The 7446-nt window shown below is 41.1% G+C and overlaps 1 protein-coding gene across 1 annotated transcript in view; it reads left to right on the top strand.

The window, feature by feature from the left end:
- The first annotated feature begins 3226 nt into the window (after positions 1-3226).
- Positions 3227-7446, top strand: part of LOC110491746 (speckle-type POZ protein) — a 31532-nt gene continuing 27312 nt past the window's right edge. Inside the window, exon 1 of the mRNA XM_036946626.1 lies at positions 3227-3345. The gene's annotated coding sequence lies outside the window, so the exon portion shown is untranslated. The remainder of the gene's footprint in view (positions 3346-7446) is intronic.

The following is a 7446-nucleotide window of genomic DNA, read 5'->3' as shown; positions in this document are numbered from 1 at the left end:
GCTGGGGATTTTATCGAAGCTAATCTGAGAACAAGGCTAGCTAAATTCTATCAGCATATTGATTGCAGTACACGAGTGAGTAACACACTCGACCACTGCTACTCTAACTTCTGCGATGCTTACAAGGCCCTACCCAGCCCTCCTTTCGGCAAATCTGACCATGACTCCATCTTGTTGCTCCGCTCCTATAGGCAGAAACGAAAACAGGAAGCACCCGTGCTTAGGTCTATCCAACGCTGGTCTGACCAATCGGATTCCACGCTTCAAGATTGCTTCGATCACATGGACTGGGATATGTTCCGGGTAGCCTCAGACAATAACATTGACATATACGCTGACTTGGTGAGCGAGTTCATAAGGAAGTGTATAGAAGATGTTGTACCCACTGTGACTATTAAAACCTTCCCTAACCAGAAACTGTGGATTGATGGCAGAATTCACGCAAAACTGAAAGCACTTACCACCGCATTTAATCATGGCAAGGCGACTGGAAACAGTGTAGTTATTCCCTCCGTAAGGCAATCAAACAAGCAAAGCGTCAGTGTAGAGACAAAGTGGAGTCGCAATTCAACGGCTCAAATATGAGATGTATGTGGCAGGGTCTACAGACAATCACGGATTACAAAAAGAAAACCAGCCCAGTTGCGAACATCAACGCTTTGCTCCCAGACGTTTTAAACAACTTCTTTGCACACTTTGAGGACAATACAGTGCCATCAACATGGCCCGCATACCAAAGACTGTGGGCTCTCCTTCTCCATGACCGACGTGAGTAAAACATTTATACGTGTTAACCCTTACAAGGCTGCCGGCCCAGACGGCATCCCTAGCCACGTCCTCAGAGCATGCGCAGACCAGCTGGCTGGTGTGTTTATGGACATATTCAATCAATTCCTATTCCAGTCGGCTGTCCCCACATGCTTCAAGATGGCCTCCATTATTCCTGTTCCCAAGATAGCGAAGGTAACTGAACTAAATGACTATATCCCTGTAGCAATCCTGCAAAACATCAACCTCAACGTCAACAGCGAAAAGGCGACTCTGGGATGCTGGCTTTCTAGGCAGAGTTGCAAAGAAAAAGCCACATCTCAGACTGGCCAATAAAAATAAAAGATTAAGATGGTCAAAAGAACACAGACACTGGAGAGAGGAACTCTGCCTAGAAGAACATCCCGGAGTCGCTACTTCACTGTTGACGTTGAGGCTGGTGTTTTGTGAGTACTATTTAATGAAGCTTCCAGTTGAGAACTTGTGAGGCGCCTGTTTCTCAAACTGTCCTTATGCTCAGATGTGCACCGGGGTCTCCCACTCCTCTTTCTATTCTGGTTAGAGCCAGTTTGCGCTGTTCTGTGAAGGGAGTTGTACACAGCGTTGTCTGAGATCTTCAGTTTCTTGGCAATTTCTCACATGAAATAAACTTCCCATCTCAGAACAAGAATAGACGGACGAGTTGCAAAAGAAAGGTCTTTGTTTCTGGACATTTTGAGCCTGTAATGGAATCCACAAATGCTGATGCTCCAGGTACTAAACTAGTACGAAGAAGGCCAGTTTTATTAATTCTTTAATCAGCACAACAGTTTTCAGCTTTGCTAACATAATTGCAAAAGGGTTTTCTTATGATCAATTAGCCTTTTAAAATCATAAACTTGGATTAGCTAACACAACGTGCCATTGGAACACAAGAGTGATGGGACTCTGTATGCCTATGTAGATATTCCATAAAATATCTGCCATTTCCAGCTACAATAGTAATTTACAACATTAACAATGTCTACACTGTATTTCTGATCAATTTGATGTTATTTTAATGGGCAAAAAGTTTGCTTTTCTTTCAAAAACAAGAACATTTCTAAGTGACCCCAAACTTTTGAATGGTAGTATATATATTATCATCCCATTCCTTTACTAGATTGTTTGTATTAAGTTTTGTTGTGGAATTGTTTGATATTACCTGTTAGATACTGCTGCACTGTCGTATCTAGAGGCATAAGCATTTCACTACACTCGCAATAACATCTGCTAACCATGTGTACGTGACCAATAAAATTTGATTTGTAATTTTCACAAGATTGTGCAGGGCTTGAATTCTAATGGCCACAATGAAATAATTATATATATTTTTTAATAATTTTGTTGAATCTTTATTTAACTAGGCAAGTGAGTTAAGAACATATTCTTATTTACAATGACGGCCTACACTGGCCGAACGCCGACAACGCTGGGCCAATTGTGCGCCGCCCTATGGGACTCGCAATCACAGCCGGATGTGATACAGCTTGGATCCGAACCAGGTACTGTAGTGCCGCCTCTTGCACTGAGATGCAGTGCCTTAGACCGCGGTGTCACTCAGGAGTCCATCAGCATAGATGCAGCTTAAATCAAATACAATTTTATTTGCAGAGTAAAGTGACTAGACATCAGGATAGATAATAATAAGAGTAAAATAAAGAACAGAGTAGCAGCAGCATATGATGATTATGAAAGTATGTGTGTATGTGTTCATATTTAAATAACTATTTAGCTTCTACTCCCAAGCCATAAGACTGCTGTCTCGGAGCCTGTTGGTCCGAGAGCCGATGCTCTGGTACCACTTTCTGGACGGTAGGAGAGTGAACAGTCTCCAGCTTGGGTGCCTGAAGTAATTGGCAATTTTTTGGGCCTTCCTTTGACACTGCCTAATATAGAGGTCCTGGATGGAAGGGAGCTTGGCCATAGTGATGTACTGGACCGTCTGCACCAAGCAGTGATGCGGCCAGTCAAGATGCTCTTGATGGTGCAGCTGTATAACATTTTGAGGATCATATGGCCCGTGCCAAATCTTTTCAGTCTCCTGAGGCTTAGTTGGTTGCTAACCCTGAACATTAACATTTGAGTAATTGAGTGTCAACAGAGGGGAGATGCTGCTATTAATTCTAATCCATGTGCAAATTAAATACACCCATATCAGCCTCTCTTAGTTCTTTAATCTTGGGGCATTGTAATTAAAGTGAAGGAATAGCCCACCAAATCTGCAGATTGAATTAAGATAAATTGGTCCAATTAAGTATAAACACTGACTCCCAAATGTTAGTGTATACCAAAACCTGAAATGTTGATTCATTTTCAGCAAATTCAAAGTGCAACTTGGTGTTTCAATCAATCAACACTGTAAACTTGTACTATTTTTTTGGTCCTGAACATGGACATTAGGGCCTGGTTGCAAAGTCCTCGGACTTCCACTCCAAAACAGTAGATAGCGCTGTGCATGCAAATAGCTTTGGCTGAAATCCAATGATGGAATCTTGTCGATGTTGCAGCAGCTAACGTTAATAACATAAGATCTGCGCAAATACAGCCAGTTAAAAGGTGAGTTTACCGAAAATGTAGCTAACAAGACAGATTGTTACACATATTTAATGGAAATATGAATTAATATCTTTGTCGAAATTAAAAACAATGTTGCCATTTCCTAAAATAAACAATGAGTTGCAATCAGTAGCTACGTTAGTATGGGAATTTGAAGTTAACGTTAGCTACCGCCGCTAGTTAGCTGGCACCAACTTACTGGCTAGCAAACTGTATGGGGTTTAAAATGGGCTAATTAAATGTACCGCAGCTATTTGTTAGCCAAGTTATACATGAGTTTCAAATGCATGAAAACTAATTTCGCCATGTTGTAGTTCGCCAGCAAGGTACTTTATTTTTAACTGTTGACGTATCGACATATGGCTAGCACAATTAGCTAACGTTAGCTAACTTGCTCTTCAAGTTTGTGTTAGTCATCCGTAACGTTAGCTAGCTAGCCACCCACCCATCCATCCAAAGCTTTGGTTTGGCGTTCAAGTATTGTTAGCTAGCTATGAGCCTAACGTTAGGTCGTTCGTTAGCTGGCCATGTACCTAACATTAGCTACATTTCCTGAAAACGTTCCCTTCTCAGCTATACTGTCTGTATTGTATTAAAATCAACATCTTCAACTTGCCAATTTCAAACAGGCAGAATGGCATGTGCATTAGCCAACATGAAATGACAACTGTAGGAAAAGTTGATGGCAGATGTTCGTCCACAACACAAGTCGGGGGCTGTCTGGCTAATCCATCAACCCAAAGTACGGTTAGCACTTAGCTAGCTACCTATTAGGTAGTACCAGCCTGCATCCATTGTGCAGTTAGGTACTGCATTGCACCTCACAAGAACAATAGTAGCGGCTTAGTTAGTGCAGTAGATTGACATCAAACATTCCATCTTGATAATGACATTTAGAACCCATATGGACCCATATTCCCCAATGACACATTTTCTTCTCTAACTTCCTAGACCAGACAGTTTATACAGCTCAATATGACATAAACTGCCCACAGTCCCCAAATGAAGGGACAAATTAAGCCGGTAGCTCCAAATGCCAAAACATTTAGAGAGATAATGATGGTGGCCACACTGAGTATACAAAACATTTGGGACACCTGCTCGTTCCACGACAGATTGACCAGGTGAGATCTGAAAGCAATCAGTGTAGATGAAGGGGAGGAGATGGGTTAAAGAAGGATATTCAAGCCTTGATTGTGTATGTGTGCCATTCAGAAGGTGAATGGGCAAGACAAAAGGTGTACATGCCTTTGAACGGGGTATGGTAGTAGGTGCCAAGTGCACTGGAACATGCAACACTGCTTGGTTTTTCATGCTCAACAGTTTCTTGTGTTTATCAAGAATGACCCACCACCCAAAGAACATCCAGCCAACTTGAAACAACTGTGCGAAACATTTGGAGTCAGCATGGGCCAGCATCCCTGTGGAACACTTGACACCTTGTAGAGTCCATGCCCCATTGAATTGAGGCGGTTCTCTGGGCAAAAGGGGGTGCAACGCAATATTAGGAAGCTGTTCCTAATGTTTTGTACACTCAGTGTATTGTGCATACCATGAGACATCCATGTCTTGAATGATTGTGGTTGGTATCATTTTAAAATATATATTACCTTAAACATAAATTATATTACACAAAAACTATTTTTTCTTCATATTCGCATATGTTGTAGCTTGGACCCTATTTTACATCATCTGAGGGTTTTGGGTTGTTCCTGCCATTGGTTGAGATACATGCTCTTCAATACAGGGTGGGTGTCATGTTTTGTCTGATATATTTACTAAAATGGGAATACAATTTAAACAACTTTCAAATGGTACCACAAAGATGGTTGGAGGTCCACACATCAGATGATGTTGGCTTGATTGGGAATATCTGTATTAAATCATACTGTCTTCCATAGGAAAACTATTGCAAACATTGAAAACTATAGATAATACAATTGACATGTCTATTTAAGTTGACATTCAACGGTGTATGGTCCAGTGGCCATATTTGTGGTAGTAACTAGAAGTACAATTTCATCCATTTTAAATTTCAATGGTGTTCCAGCTAAATTGGCGTTTACACGTTTTTAGATACTTTTTTATAAGCTTTAATGTAAATTGTAAAAATGTTCTAAGAAACCTATATCTCCTGAATGTTTTGGTATTTGGGTCCAAAACATCACTTTCTGACTACTTCCTCCATGGGAAACCATGTATGGAAAGTTTTTGTTTAAATCCAAAGGGATGCTGTCAAAAAGTGATTGAATTCAAATGGATTTACCTGTGTAACCTCTTGGTGCAGCTGCACTGTTAGTAATAGCATCAAATAGAAGGTGACTGGATACAGTGGATTTGGAAAGTATTCAGATCCCTTGACTTTTTCTACATTTTGTTACGTTACAGCCTTATTCTAAAATGTATTAAATATTTTTTCTCATCAATCTATAAACAATACCCCATAATGACAAAGTGAAAACAGATTTGTAGACATTTTTGCAAATGTATATATAGATTTTTTTTTTAACCTTATTTACATAAATATTCAGACTTTGCTATGAGACTCAAAATTGAGCTCAGGTGCATCTTGTTTCCATTGATCATCCTTGAGCTTTCTACAACTTGATTGGAGTCCACCTGTAGTTAATTCAATTGATTGGACATGATTTGGAAAGGCACACACCTGTCTATATAAGGTCCCACAGTTGGCCGTGCATGTCAGAGCAAAAACCAAGCCATGAGCTCGAAGGAATTGTCTGTAGAGCTCCGAGACAAGATATCGAGGCACAGATCCGGGGAAGGGTACCAAAACATTTCTGTAGCATTGAAGGTCCCTAAGAACACAGTGGCCTCCATCATTCTTCAATGGAAGAAGTTTGGAACCACCAAGACTCTTCTTAGAGCTGGCCACTCGGCCAAACTGCGCAATAGGGGGAGAAGTGCCTTGGTCAGGGAGTTGTTCAAGAACCTGATGGTCACTCTGACAGAGTGACCACCTCTGTGGAGATGGTAAGAACCACCATCTCAGCAGCACTCCACCAATCCAGCCTTTATGGTAGAGTGGCCAGACGGAAGCCACTCCTCAAGGAAAGGCACATGACAGCCCGCTTGGAATTTGACAAAAGGCACCTAAAGGACTCTCAGACTAGAGGTCGACCAATTAGGGCCGATTTCAAGTTTTCATAACAATCGGAAATCGGTATTTTTGGGCCCCGATTTGCCGTTTAAAAAATATATATATATATATACAGTGCCTTGCGAAAGTATTCGGCCCCCTTGAACTTTGCAACCTTTTGCCACATTTCAGGCTTCAAACATAAAGATATAAAACTGTATTTTTTTGTGAAGAATCAACAACAAGTGGGACACAATCATGACGTGGAACGACATTTATTGGATATTTCAAACTTTTTTAACATATCAAAAACTGAAAAATTGGGCGTGCAAAATTATTCAGCCCCTTTACTTTCAGTGCAGCAATCTCTCTCCAGAAGTTCAGTGAGGATCTCTGAATGATCCAATGTTGACCTAAATGACTAATGATGATAAATACAATCCACCTGTGTGTAATCAAGTCTCCGTATAAATGCACCTGCACTGTGATAGTCTCAGAGGTCCGTTAAAAGCGCAGAGAGCATCATGAAGAACAAGGAACACACCAGGCAGGTCCGAGATACTGTTGTGAAGAAGTTTAAAGCCGGATTTGGATACAAAAAGATTTCCCAAGCTTTAAACATCCCAAGGAGCAATGTGCAGGCGATAATATTGAAATGGAAGGAGTATCAGACCACTGCAAATCTACCAAGACCTGGCCGGCCCTCTAAACTTTCAGCTCATACAAGGAGAAGACTGATCAGAGATGCAGCCAAGAGGCCCATGATCACTCTGGATGAACTGCAGAGATCTACAGCTGAGGTGGGAGACTCTGTCCATAGGACAACAATCAGTCGTATATTGCACAAATCTGGCCTTTATGGAAGAGTGGCAAGAAGAAAGCCATTTCTTAAAAATATCCATAAAAAGTGTCGTTTAAAGTTTGCCACAAGCCACCTGGGAGACACACCAAACATGTGGAAGAAGGTGCTCTGGTCAGATGAAACCAAAATTGAACTTTTTGGC

The sequence above is a fragment of the Oncorhynchus mykiss genome, chromosome 16 (genome assembly GCF_013265735.2).
Source record: "Oncorhynchus mykiss isolate Arlee chromosome 16, USDA_OmykA_1.1, whole genome shotgun sequence".
In the NCBI taxonomy this organism is placed as follows: domain Eukaryota; kingdom Metazoa; phylum Chordata; class Actinopteri; order Salmoniformes; family Salmonidae; genus Oncorhynchus; species Oncorhynchus mykiss.
The sequence above is the reverse complement of the archived record's forward strand: the minus strand, read 5'-3'. Positions and strand labels throughout refer to the sequence as shown.